Below are 13588 nucleotides of genomic sequence, written 5' to 3'. Positions count from 1 at the left end.
TATCAGTTCAGGGTGTCCAGGTGGTTGATTATCAGACTTTTCCACCTCGTTTCCCCCAGAATTTGCCTTTTGCCTTTTGTCTGAGTTTGTGCCTTGCTTAAATGTCTTCTCATTTTTGTTTTTGGTACTGTCCTTGGTTTAATTCCTGGATTGATAATCCCAAGATGCTTATTGTATTCATCTTTGTTGCTTGTAGTTGGAACCCTTATGGAATGATTGCTTCTCAGAGGTGTCTTTCAGATATATCTGGTCTTTAGGTTTTGAGTCTCTAATGGCTATGAGGCTATCTCATTTTCATTATACCAGGAAGGACAACTGATTAGATCAATCACAACACCTTAGCCCAAGTGATACAATCAGCAACGCCACAGCATCAAGTACATCTTAGAAAATGGCAGTTTGTGCTAGTTATTAATCTATCACCTGTAACTGTGTGAATTAAGTCAAAATTGAGGACCAACCCAACATATGTTTATAGCGAATAAACCCTTCAGTGTACCAACTTTGCCCTTTGGGATGGGGAGTTAGGAGGAGTTGGGGAGGGAGGGATAGGTAGGTAGAAGGATAGGAGAAGGTTAGCAGTGAGGCCAAAAGACACAGTAGAGAGAAAGAAAAATAAAGAAGAACTATGAATTAGGACCAGAAAAGGAACACAAAGGGAGATGAAGAACAGTGTGGGAGAGAGAGAGAGAGAGAGAGAGAGAGAGAGAGAGAGAGAGAGAAAATAGAAAAGAAAGAAAAAAGAGAAAAATAAAAATTTGAAAAGAGTAGGAAAAAATTAAAAATAAGAGCAAAAAATAATAATTTTGAAAATAACAAATAAAAGATAAAAATGAAGGGCCTCCTTCAGGGTATGTCTCTGCTGTCACAATAGACAACATGGGCAGCAGTATGCAGTTATTATTTTTTTTTTTTTGGTACCGGAGATCGAACTCGGGTCCTTACGCTTGCGAGGCAGGAGGCAGAACCACTGAGCTAAATCCCCGGCCCAAGCAGTGTGCAGTTATAAGTCAATAAGTCTCAGCAAGCCAGCCACAGACCTGTGAAATTCAGGCAGATTTCTGACCGCAAGTCCCAAGTTCAGCTCCCTGTCCTCCTGCAGGGTTGAACTCTGCAAGGCTCTACTGCAGGTTCCAGCTGCCTTTCCCCTGAAGATAGTCCATGTTCCTTCAAATGGGAGGTGATGATCCCTCCAACTTACCAGGTATGGTGGTCTGGTGTGCCTTTATTGCAGATTCTCTTCACTTTTCCAGTGGGCTTCAGTTTTCATCAAGTAGCCTCTATCTGTTGTTCACTTCTGCAGCTCAGGAGAATGGCCTTTATGCCCCCTTGTGCCTCTGCAGTGTGGAACCAAGTAGCGGCACAGCCAGGCCAGAGGTGGTGTGTGTGTGTGTGTGTGTGTGTGTGTGTGTGTGTGTGTGTGTGGAATGGGTGGGTTTTCAGGTGCCTGTGTGCTAAGCTACTCACTGGTGGGTGTACTGAGGGGTCCTCACTGTCTCACTGGTTGAAGGTGGGTGAGGCAAGCCCAATGGAGCGAGGCTCCAGACACCCAGGGGCCTCTCAGCCTTCATGCCTAGCTACTTGCTCGTGGGTGTGCCAAAGGGGGTACAAGTGAGTTTCTGATAGGACAACCTCCAAAATGCTTTGTTTTCATGGGGGAGAAGCAAAGCTAGAAGCAGGAAATATGAAAGAGCCTGGCCATTAACCTCATGCTGCGTTGAACCTTTCTCTGGGTGCTCTGTTTCTATGGAGTGTATTTCTTTTCCATTTTCAATAAATGCAAATTCTCACTACCTCTTCCATGTGTCTTGTCCAATTCTTCGTTTAGGACACCAAGAACTGGAAAGAATTGCTTCAGGGACTAAAGCCAGTAACAATTGGACTGTGGGGGCTTTAGCTGACTTGGTGTTAGGAAGTGGGGTCTGGTTGGAAGAGGCAGCTCACTGGGATGTGGTCTGTCACTGGTGGGGTGGTCTGGAGGTGTTATCTCCCTCCCCAGCTTGGCCCTTCCCTCTTTGCTTCCTGGACACCATGAGAGCTGTGACCAGCTCTCCTCAATATTCTTCCACTATTCACCTCTGCCATCCTGCCCTGCTTTGGAGCCAGTCGACTGTGGACTGAAACCTCTACAAACTGTAAGCCAAAATAAGCCTTTCTTCCTTTGAGTTGCTGGTGTCAGGTATTGTGTCTTACCAATGGGAAAAGTGACTAAGACAGATTTTGGTACCAAGAGTGGGGTTGTTGCTGTGACACTACCTGACCATGTGGTTCAGAAGCCTTTGGAAGTGACTCACAGGCAGAGTTTGGAAAGGTTTGGAGGTACCAGCTGGAGAAACAACCCTAGAATGCTGTAAGCCAAATTAGATGCAAGATACTAGTCAGAGCTTAGAAGATCAGAATGCTGATAGAAATGCAGACTGTAAATACCAGGCTTAGGAGGTTTCAATTAGAAGCGAGGACTGGACTGGCAGTTGGCCCCTCAGGCCATGTGTGTTATGCTCTGGTGGAAAATTGGCCTACATTTTCCCCATGCACTGAGGGTATAGGAGTTTGAGATTGAGGGAGGCAGACTAATCTGGCAGAGGCAATTACAAGGCAGTCCAGCATTCAGGCTGTGGCATAGGTACTGTTGAAAGCTTTTGGCCAGCTTTATACTGAAAATCAAGAGCAAACAGCACAGCTGAATGTTTTAAAAGTTTTGAGTTTGGTCAGAGAGTAAACTTTTGTTGGAGCCTAAAGAATGGAGCAGAAAAGAGTTTGTGGTTGCTAAAAAGATTAACATTAAAATGAAACCAAATACTATAGAACAAGACACTTCGAAAAATGGCTTAAGGGCATGGCAGGAAAGAGCAAGACCCTGTCCGCCCTTCGGAGTCAGCCACATAGTGCTAGTTTTGCAGGCATGCTGAATGCAAGCATTGCTGAGGGAGGGAGGCTTCCACCCAGGTTTGAGAAGGTGTGGGAGGCCAGGCATTGTGCCCCTGAGAAGCTGTGAGTGTGAAGCTGAAGGTGCAGTGGAGACCCCAGAAAGTTGGGGAAACCAGGAAGATGGATCATCAGAGGAAAGCTGCAAGGAGGGAGCAGAGCAGGCCTCAGAGAGGCCCTGAGAGCAGTGACCATCAGCAGTGCCAGAGAGGTGGGGCTGCCCGAGTCTTCGGAGTTCACAGCTGGCCACAGCTTGCCCGGGTACTAGACAGGGAGATACAGAATTCAGGGTTTTCCCTGCTGGGTTTCAGTCTGGCTTTGGTCCCATTGGTTTCTCCCTCCTTGTTCCTCTTTTTCTGGAATGGGAATGCTTAGCCTGTGGACTGTGGGTCAGAAGTGTCTAACTTTCTGCAGGGGCTCATGGCTAAGAGCTTGCCTTGAGTCTCAGGGAGACTTGCACTTTTCAGCAGTGCTGGAATTGTCAGGACTTCGACAACGCTTAGAGATGGCCTAAATGTGTTGTGCATAAAGAGATGAGCACGAGTCTTTTGGGGGAGCAGAAGCAGAGGGTTTTGGTTTCTAGCTAGATGTCCCCCAAAAGCCTCATTACTCCTAGGTTGGCCTTTCGAAGTGTGATAGGGTTACGAGGTTTACAGCCAACCCGCTGAGAGGAAGTGGGCCTGGGAAGAGGCAGCTCCCTGGGGTGTGACCCGGAAGGGTTCCTCTCCCTCCCCTGCCCCCACTTCCCTCTCTGGCCCTGGCCGCCATGCTGTGAGCAGTTCCACCATAGACCTCTTCCACTGCCCTGTCTTGCAGCCTTGCAGAGGAAGCTGAGCCTGTATTGGCAGAGGACAAAGGCCTGCCCCTCGCCACACGCTGCCGGGACAGGGAGCAAGCTCCTTTTTGATCCTGAGACGTTCGTAGTCACATCACTCTGCATCTCAGTTTCCGTGTCTGTGGACTAGGGATAGAGCAACTCCTGTGGCTGCTGTAATAGACATACACCCCGTATAACAAATTACCACAAACCAGTGGCCTGAAACAACAAAAATGCGTTCTCTCACAAATCTGGACCCCTGAAGTCTGGAATCAGCACCACTACACTAAGACAGAAGCGCTGTGAGGGCCTCATCTCTCCAGAAGTGTCAGGGGAGAATCCTGCCCTGTGCAGCTGCCTCTCCTCTGCTTCTCACTCACAAGGACCCCTGTGACAGCATTTCAGGGCACCTGGATAGTTCGGGGTAATCTCCCCGCCTCTAGATCCTTCACTTACTCACATCTTCACTGTAAGGGATTTGGGGTATCATTTACTACAGGGGGCAGCCAGAAGGCTCGGGGAGCATCGGATGGGTTAGTACTGTACAGTGTACAGGAAGCTGCCCAAGCCTGGGTCAGGCACAGAGGAGTTACTGTGGAAGTGTGGGGTGACGCTACCTCTGGTAACATTGACAGACAAGATGGTGAAGAAAGGTCAGACCCAGGGTCTGCAGGCTTCTCCACTCAGTCCCCGAGCTCCTCTACAAAGCCCGCTTCCCGACTCTAGGACTCACTGTGAAGCCGGCCAAATCAGCAGAGTGCTGAAACACATGCAAACAGGTGCTCCCCAAATATTCAGGCAGCCTCTCGAGTTGTCTGTCCTTTCTTGTGCTTTCCCTTCATGTTAGCCTGTTGCCACCCCACATTTTTACATCAGTCTGCACTGATACTTTTCTTTCTTTCTTTCTTTCTTTTGCAGTGCTGGGGCTCAAACCAAGGACCTCAGACATGCTAAGCAAGGCTCTACCACTGAGCTACCTGGTTGGCATTCTCCACCAAGAGAACCAGATCCATTCATACCGAATATCCATAGTATTGTGAGAAAGTCATGACAGGGCTCAAAAGATGTACAAGGTTGTTTTTTAAACTTGGGAAGTATATGTGTGTTATATACAAGTGTGTACATTCATAAAGCGTTTTCTGCATCATTTAGAGCAGGCTAGGTTATACCAAGGTTAAATTATTCACCCAAGATCAAACGGTTCCAAGGTGACCCCCCAAATCCCAGTGGCCCTTCAAAGCACTCTCTGTTCTCATTCATGCCCCACAGCAACATGCCCAGTAGAGTCACCCGGGACCTGGCTGATGGGCAGCGCTTAGCAGAAGGAACATTCGCTTTGTCCCAAAGTCACACATGCCACTGTTCCCACAGCACATCATCCATGCCAACCTGCCTGCAAGAGGGGTAAGTTGGGAGATGCACGGAGTGGAGGCACATGCCTATAGTCCTAGCTACTTGGGAGGCTGAGGCAGGAAGATCACTTGAGCCCAGGGTAACATAGAAGACCTTGTCTCTTAAAAATTAAAAAAAAGTGGGCCGGGGATTTAGCTCAGTGGTTTTGCTGCCTGCTGTGCAAGTGCAAGGACCCGAGTTCAATCCCCAGTACCAAAAAAAAACCCAAAAAACTGCTGGACTTCTCTTAGGGCCGGGGATTTAGCTCAGTGGTTCCGCTGCCTGCCTTGCAAGCGCAAGGTCCCAAGTTTGATCCCGGTACCAAAAAACAAAACCAAAAAATTTTTTAAAAAGTTCTTTGAGGGCTGGGAGCGTAGCTCAGTGGCAGAGCACTTGCTTGGTGTGTGTGTTCAATCTCCAGCCCAGGGGTAGGGGAGGGAGGGAGGACGGAGGGGAGCACATAGCTCTTCAGTGTCCTTTTTTGTTGGCCAGTGGCTTCTGGAGCTGGGTCTGGGCCTTGCAGGCTTGCAGACACTGGCGTTTGTCAAATTCATTCCATCAGGAGAATGGGTGGCATTAAACTGGCATTGCCATGTAGGTCTCCTTTAAGTACTCCCATTCATATTCTGGTAGATTTAAAGAAAAACCGAGAGAACACGTTTTCTCCTTAATTTTTGGTAGTGGCCTGTGCTGCTGACTTTCTCAGGACCAACACGTGAAACACACATGCGTCCCCTCTGTGGTCGGTCGGGAAGTGGGGGTCAGAGGGTACTTCTGCCCTGCAGTCCACTGCACCTCACCCGCCCACCAGCTCATTTGTGCACCCGAACCTGCAGGAGAGCAGAGACCCCACAACTGGGGCTGCAGCTCCTTTAAAAAGCACTCAGACCACAGAAGTCACCTTCCTCCCGGCAAGGAGTCAGGGTCCTCATCAGGACAGGAGAGCCGAGTAAAGATGCCACCTGCTCACGAGTGGGCTCCACTCTAATCCAGGGCAGGGGAGGAGAGTGTTGGCGGCCAGGCCTGATGACTGGGTAAAGCGTGGGGTGGTTTCACAGGGTGCTGGGTCCCGCGTGCTGGGGGCCCGGCCGGTGGGCTCCATCCCCAGCACCAATAAGGACATAACGAACTCCAGCATGGCCTCCAGCAGGACTGTCCCAGGGGGATCGGGAGATATTTGGATATCTGGGTTTGACATTGCTGCCTTCAGAACGGCACATTTCAAGATCTGCAGTTCAAAAAGGAAAAAATAGTTGAGGTCAAAAGTAGCTTCTTAGGGGGATGGGAATGGGAATGGCCTGCGGTGGGAGAGAGGCCTGGGGACTTCTGAGGGCCCCTGCTTATCCTGCTCTGAGGCTGCAGCCCCAGGCTGCTGCCTTCTGCTGTGTCCTGGGCTTGGGGTCCCATTACCGTCCCTTTTGTGACCTCCTCCCCCACCCTCTCTCTTTTCTATCTTCCTAATATCACTTGCTGAGTTAGAGAGACTTGAAGTTCAACTCTAAAACTTTCATATACATATGGGTTTTTTTTCTTCGGCGCAGGGGGGCAGGGGGTAACGACAAGGTCTTACTATGTTGCCCAGGCTGGACTTGAACCCCCTGGACTCAAATGATCCTTCTGCCTCAGCCCCTCATAGTATTCCATTGCATAAATACGGTGTTATTTCTAATCTATTCCCTAGCCTTCAGGTGGTTTGTACCTTCCGTCTTGACAGTGCTGCTGTGAACAGTATCTCCCCTGCACACCTGCAGATGTGCATCTTGCGGAGAGGGGGTTTGCATGTCTCCGGCTTCTCTGAGCTGTCTCGGCTGCTCTTTGGAGGGTCCCAACTCTATCTCCAGTGCATGTGTGCAGCTGTCTTTCTCCACAGCTCCTCAGCACGTGGAACTGCCACACATTCATATTTTCTAATCTGGGCAGTGTGAGATGATTTTTTGCCACATTTTTAATTTGCAAATCCTCATAACAAATGAGATTGAGCATCCTTTCATATTTTTATCAGCTTTTTGGGTTTCTTCTTCCACAAATTGCTTATTCATGTCCTTTTCCAGTTTGTCCATTGGTTTCTTTTCAAATGGATTGATAAGTGTTCTGTATGTAATCTGGATACAATTCCTCTATCAATTCTGTATCAGGCATGGTGCTTTATGTCAGCTTTTGAAAGGGGGAAGAGGATTACTGCCATGGTTACTGAGTTCGATATAAGTTTCTAGCAAAATTCTAGGGCAGATTATGAAGTGGATGATTCATGAGTTGAGGATGGGAAGCTGGGATCGCTGAGAGGGACCTGGATTATCAGAAACTAGAGGTGCCAGAAGGGTTTCCGTTGCCAGCCACTACCATCTGGTGACATTTGAGAGTGATGATGCCACCCTGCAGCACTTGTGAGACAGGAGGGCACCACACTCGTTTTACAGGCAGGAGAGTGAGCCTGGCCGGGGGGTGCTGGGGCATCCACGCGGGGATCACAGCAAGGCCTGTGGGAGAAGCTTGGGCTGAATCGTGGGTTGGACAGGTCTCTCAGCTGTGGCCTCTTGCTCAGTCCAATGGTCCTTTCTGGAGCCTGACATCTGGGCCCTGTCCTGACCCACTCAACCAGCCTGCCAAGTCTTTTTAAAAGGCAGAGTGGCTTGCAAATCATATTTGTCAATAGCTTGAAACTGAATTAGGATTTTTTAGAAAATGTCAACAGGTGGCCCAGCTTGAACCAAACACAAATCTCTGGAGACATAGATGCCACACCCTCCTCCACACCCCAAAGAACCAACCAGCCCCCAGGGGGCTGGAGTGGCTGGGGTCCCATGGGGCTGGATGGAGCAGCAGGGCCAGAGGCAGAGCTGGCAACCTAGGGAGCTGAGGAGTCTGGCCTGGGGGATTCAAGGGCAGAGCCAGGGCTGGGTGGGGCCTCTGAGGCCACGGCCAGGGGAGGAGGGGACGGCAGGGACAGGCCCGTGCCAGGCCACTCAAGTGGACAGAGGAGCACATCTCCACAGGCCCAGGCTGCACTGACCAACGCCGGCTCCTTCAAGTCAGCGTCCCAGGGATAGCAGAGGACCAAGGGCAGGCTGTGGAGGTGCAGGCTAGGGAGGAAAGGGCACTCAGGGAAATTTCCCTACGCATCCTCCCAGAGAGGAGGAGGAAAGGCGTTTGGGAAACATGGTAGGACTAGCTTTCTTCTTTTTTCCTTCAGATAAAAAAAGTGAAGGTTCTCGTCATTGATTGTCCTTTTCAGAAAACTAAAGCAGGAAGAAAATGGAAACTTCCTGTACTACACAGCGGAAGTTTTTGCCTGTTTTGCTGATTAGGATGAGACTGTCTGTTTCTGGCACTCAGCTGTCTGCCCTCATGGGAATGTCTATGTGGCCCCTGCACCCGTGTCGAAACCGAACCCCAAGGAGATGCTATGAGAAGGATCACGTCCTCACGACTAGGGTTGGTGGCCTTGCTCAAGACACCGGAAGTGGTCTTCTCCTCTCCTGCCATTCGAGGACGCAGCAGGAACACAGCTGCCTGTGCACCTCACCAGACATCGAATCTGCTGGCACCTTGATCTTGGACCTCCAGTCTCCAAAACTGCAAGAGATAAGTTTCAACCATTTAGAACCCAGCCATGGCACTTACTGTAGCAGCATGAGGGGGCAATTCCTCATACTCTTCAACCACAAATCATTTGTAACGGCTGCGTAACATGCCGCAGTGCAACTGTGCCGTGATTTATGTAACAGACCCTCATTGTTCAGCGTGCATTACCATAAATCCCGAGATAGAATCTGGACATTTATCTAGACAGACAAGCTCTAGTGCCTTAGCTCTGCCCTGAGGAAATCTCTGCCAGGAGCAATGAAGCCAGCTGCACTCAGGTGTGCCTGGTGTCAGGGCGAGCTACCCCCGAGGCAGCAAGCTGTCCAGCTGTGTGCTGGACCCAGCTTGCCAGGGCCCTCTCTGGCCTGGAGGGCTCTGTGCAGCCTCCCAGACCGGCTAGCAAGTCCCAGGAGAGGACAAAGCCCTGGCCGTTAGCCCCACACTGCCTTCCCTGTCCTGCTCTCTCTGCCCGTCCACAGCCAGCCCAGCTCTGCAGTATCTCCCATGTCCCCAGCATTGTCTGCCCCTAGTCCCTGTATTCCCGTCACGTCTGTGTTGACACACACAGCTTGCCTTGGGACCCTCCCTTACCATCGTTTCCCAGCCACCCCTGGTTCTTTTGCTGTTATTTTGGTGCTGGGGATCCACACGCTAAACATGTGTGCTACCACTGAGCTCCCCTGCCAGCTCCTCTTTCCTCCTTAAAACCCACTGCATGCTTGAATCTCTACCATGTTGCTTCTTCCTGCCAGTCCAAACTTTCCTCGTTATTCTTTCCTGACTCCTGGTCATTCCCCCTACTCATGACAAACTCTGGATCTCGCTCACTCTTCTCAAGATCTCAGTGACTCCGTCACCCATGTGAAGGAGCCAGCCAGTGTCATAGCTTCTAAGTCCTTGTATTGCTTTCTTTGGGCTACCATAGTAAATCACTTCAAATAGGTGGCTTAAAATGACAGAGGTCTATTCTCTCATGGATCTATAGGCCAGAAGTCCAAATTCAAGGTGTGGATGGCCAGAGCCCCTCTGCAAGCTCTGGGCCAGGGTCCTTTCTTGCCGCTCCCAGCTCCTGGTACCTCCAGGTGTTGCTTGGCTTGGGGCTGAGTAACTCCAGTCCCCTCGAGTGCCTTCCTGTTGAGTCAACAGCTTCTGCTCTTGTCTGTCATGAGGACATTGACGAGATGTAGAGCTGTGTTAGGCAGCGTCTCCCGGCAGGCCCCCTCGGCCCCTGTCTCTCTCTCCACTCTGAGTCATACTCATCTGGTGTCGTGGCTGTGTCTCGATGTCCCCCAAAGCCTCGTGCAGTCGTGGGTGGGGCTTTCTCACAGGTGGCTGGGTCTAGAGTGTGTGGTGCTGGGATGGATTCATGGTGCAATGCTAGGCTCAAGGACACTAGGATTAAGGGAGTGAGTGCTGCCCACCCTAAGTAGCCTGGATAAGAAAAAGGTGCAGAGAGACGCTGTTAAGGTCCCCCTGTTGCTTTGCTACCTTCTGTCTGCCATGAACTGTTCTCCTCTGCGATGCCCCTCTGCCCTGTGCCACTCTGCTGTGCAGACAGCCGATTATGGACAGAAACCTCTACAAACTGAGCTAAGTAAACCTTTCCCCTTTAACTTTGGGTGTCAGGTATTTGTCTCAGCAATGAGAAAAGTAACTAAGACATATCGCTAATCCGCATCTTGGCTGATTATATTATATTAAAGTATTAACCTTCTTTCTCCCTGGTTGCCCTTGAGCTAGCTGACAGGGAGAAGGGAAAAGTTAGGTGGTTGGGCTGACTGTTCTGCTTTAAACTCATGGCCTCAAACCTCCTCCGGAGACTACTTAGCTACCCTACCCATTTCCAATTGAGTTTGTGTTCCTCTGGCAGTGGTCTCATACTTTTCTCTCTGTCTCTCTTGCCATCTTTTGTAAAGTTAGCTTATGACCTGCCTCACACAGGCTGAGAAAGTAGACATGATCAGAGGGGACTTCAGTTCTCATCTCCAAACCAACAGATGTCCCCACATCTACGCTTGTCTTGCTGCAGTACAAGCATCCTGCCCCTATCAAAAGCCAGCCCTCTAGATCTAGATGTGGTGACACACAACTATAATCCCAGCTCTCAGGAGGCTGAGGCAGGGAGATTGTGAGTTTAAGGCCAGGCTGGGCTACATAGTGCGACCTTATCAAAAGGAAGAGAAGGAGCTGGGGATTTAGCTCAGTGGTTCTGGCGCCTGCCGCGCAAGCACAAGGTCCTCAGTTCGATCCCCCGTACAAAAAAAAAAGGAAGACAGAGAGACAGAGAGACAGAGACAGAGAGACAGAAAGAAACACGGAAGGGCTGGGGATTTAGCTCAGTGGTTCCGGCGCCTGCCGTGCAAACGCAAGGTCCCGAGTTGGATCCCCGGTACCAAAAAGAAAAGAAACATGGGGATGGAGGAAGAGGAAGAAGAATACGGAGAGGGAGAAGGAGAACAGGAAGGAAGGAAAGGAGAGAAGAGAACAGAAGAGGCCCCCACCTGACTCAGAATGGGGGCTCATGGGAGCACAACCTGTCAGGGCCTTTGGGTGCTCTGAGGTTCACACCCGAGCACTACTGGCCACAGAGCAGGCACAGGTACCTGCTGAGTGAAGGATTTCCTTCTTCTAGTAATGTCTCCTTTCCCGGCACCGCCATTCCCTTCCCTACTGATCACTGTTTCCGACGTGCAGATAGGTGCTGGAATCTTCCGCCATTTAAAGGAAAGTCTTTCTGTGATTCCTGTCCCTTCGACACTTCCTCCCGCTCTGTTCTGCTTTGTTGCACACTGTTTCCAAGAAGCGGTCTAGAACACACTGCTACCTCTGCTTCTCCACCAAGTCTTTGATCGTCTAATTCTCTGCCTTGGTTTTCGTCCCATCCCCACCCCATCTGGCTCCATGGCTCCATGGCTCCCCTGAAACGAATTCTGTCAAGGCCGCCGATGACCTCCATGTTCCCAACCTATCCTCCTCCTGTGGGGTAACCCACATCGGCACACTGCTTTTTAAAAATCCTTCTTCTTTCCATCCATAATACAGTGGACCCTCAAGTTATGACTGGCCTGACATCTGAACAACTTGGGTTGCAACCGAAATTTTAGTTTTAACTTAACAAAGTCTTGAGTGACAACCCAAATGCCAGCTGCCTGTGCTTCCAGATGGTCTCAGATACAGATGTAACCTTAAAGAGTTCTAGAAGGAACATTGTAACATCCTTTCCTGTGTGGGATTAACTGAGAAATCCTGGGCCTGTGTCTCTCTGAGGACAGTGAGATCTGCCTGTACACAGGAGAGAGGCTTTGAAGGCTGTGTACAGAGCCTGAGCCTTCAATGGACCAACTTGAGTTACAACCAGCCCTTGAGAACAAATTGAGCTCGAAAGTCAAAGGTCCACTGTACAACAAATATGATTTTTCTCCTATCCCAACAAACACTTCTAATTTTTTTCCTTAAGAGTTTACACCCATGGCTTTATCCGCCACCCACTTGCTGATGACGTCCTAATCCCTGATCTCCAGACCCCTAAGCCACCCAAATACTGGCTTGGCACCTGCACTGGACATTTCACGGGCAGCACAAGCTTCCCATTCCCTAATTCTCACCCTTGATTCTCTCCCCCTCCACCTAACAGGTACCCCCCTGTCACACCTCAGAAAATGATGCCACCGCCTCTCATGTAGCTCAAGCCCAACAGCCTCAAATCTGGGGGAGTGTTTCTGGAGACAAAGTTCTAGATCAAAAAGTGCCAAGTCAAAAGGCTTGTGCCACTTCTTAAAAATACAGTCTTCCCTCTGTACCTGGATGTTTGCTCCCAAACCCAAGGGGCTCAAATCCCTTCTATAAACTGGCATATATGGTTTGCCTATGAGCTACATACATCCTCTTGTGGATTTAAATCATTTCTAAGTGCATACATTATCTGATACAATGCAAATATTACATAGATCATTGTTAGACTATATTGTTTAGGGACTAGCAACAAGAAAAAAATGTCTACATATGTTCAGTGCATGTGCGGTTTTTTTCAAATATTTTCAGTCCATGCTTGGTTGAATCCGTGAATGAGGAACCTCATAGGAAGGGCTGACTCTAAGGAGATCTCTGGTGTCTATGAATAACAGGAAGCTCTGAAGCTCCTGACTTTACTTTTTAAAATTTAAGTACTGGGGATTGAACTCAGGGCCTTCATACTGAGCTACATCCCTTATTTTTTATTTTCAGACTGGGTCTCACAGCCCCCTAGAGTTCTGGGACTACAGGAGGGTATTTTCTTTTAGGGAGGTAGCTTCCTTTACCTGGAACGTTTCCCTACTCTGAGACATGAGGGACTCTGCTAGTTCTGAGATATAAGAGATGCCAACGTCTGACTGATTCAAGTAGAAACAGTGTACTGAAAGACACAGGGTAGTTCACGTAGGCACTGGAGAAGTAGTAAATCTGACAATACCCTTGAGGCTGGTATTCAATCCAGATCATGCTGCAGAGCCTGCCCATGAGGATTCAGTCCACACCAGACTCTGCTGCTGTCATTGTTGCTGCCTGAAACACAGTCTCCCATCCTTGGCTCTATGTTACTAATTCAAGGTTTAAAACCCTGTATAGTCAACTTTCCATCATTGCAACAAAATACCTGATAAAATCAACTTTAAGAGAGGGAAAGTTTTGGCTCCTGGTTCAGTGGTGTCAGTCCATGGTCACTTGGCCCTATTGCTGTGGGCCTGTGGTGGCCCAGTGCATCATAGCAGCAGAAGCATATGGCAGAGGAAGACTGTTTAGCTCCTCGCAGCCCCAAAGCTAAAAGAGAGAGAGAGAGAAAGGGGCCCAGTCCCAGTGTCTCCTTCAAGGACGCATCCCCAGTGACCTAACTTC

At 49.6% G+C, this 13588-nt stretch overlaps 1 long non-coding RNA gene across 1 annotated transcript in view; it reads left to right on the top strand.

The window, feature by feature from the left end:
* LOC106008091 (uncharacterized) overlaps nucleotides 1-13299 on the top strand; it is a 94048-nt gene extending 80749 nt beyond the window's left edge. The window contains exon 4 of the long non-coding RNA XR_015449069.1: nucleotides 8367-13299. This is a non-coding gene — a long non-coding RNA (uncharacterized LOC106008091). The remainder of the gene's footprint in view (nucleotides 1-8366) is intronic.
* The last annotated feature ends 289 nt before the right edge of the window (nucleotides 13300-13588 follow it).

Source organism: Heterocephalus glaber, unplaced genomic scaffold (genome assembly GCF_053883595.1).
Source record: "Heterocephalus glaber isolate CG9 unplaced genomic scaffold, H.glaber_assembly_v1.0 deba00000613, whole genome shotgun sequence".
Classification (NCBI taxonomy): domain Eukaryota; kingdom Metazoa; phylum Chordata; class Mammalia; order Rodentia; family Bathyergidae; genus Heterocephalus; species Heterocephalus glaber.
Note: the sequence above shows the minus strand (reverse complement) of the source record. Positions and strands in the feature narration are given on the sequence as shown.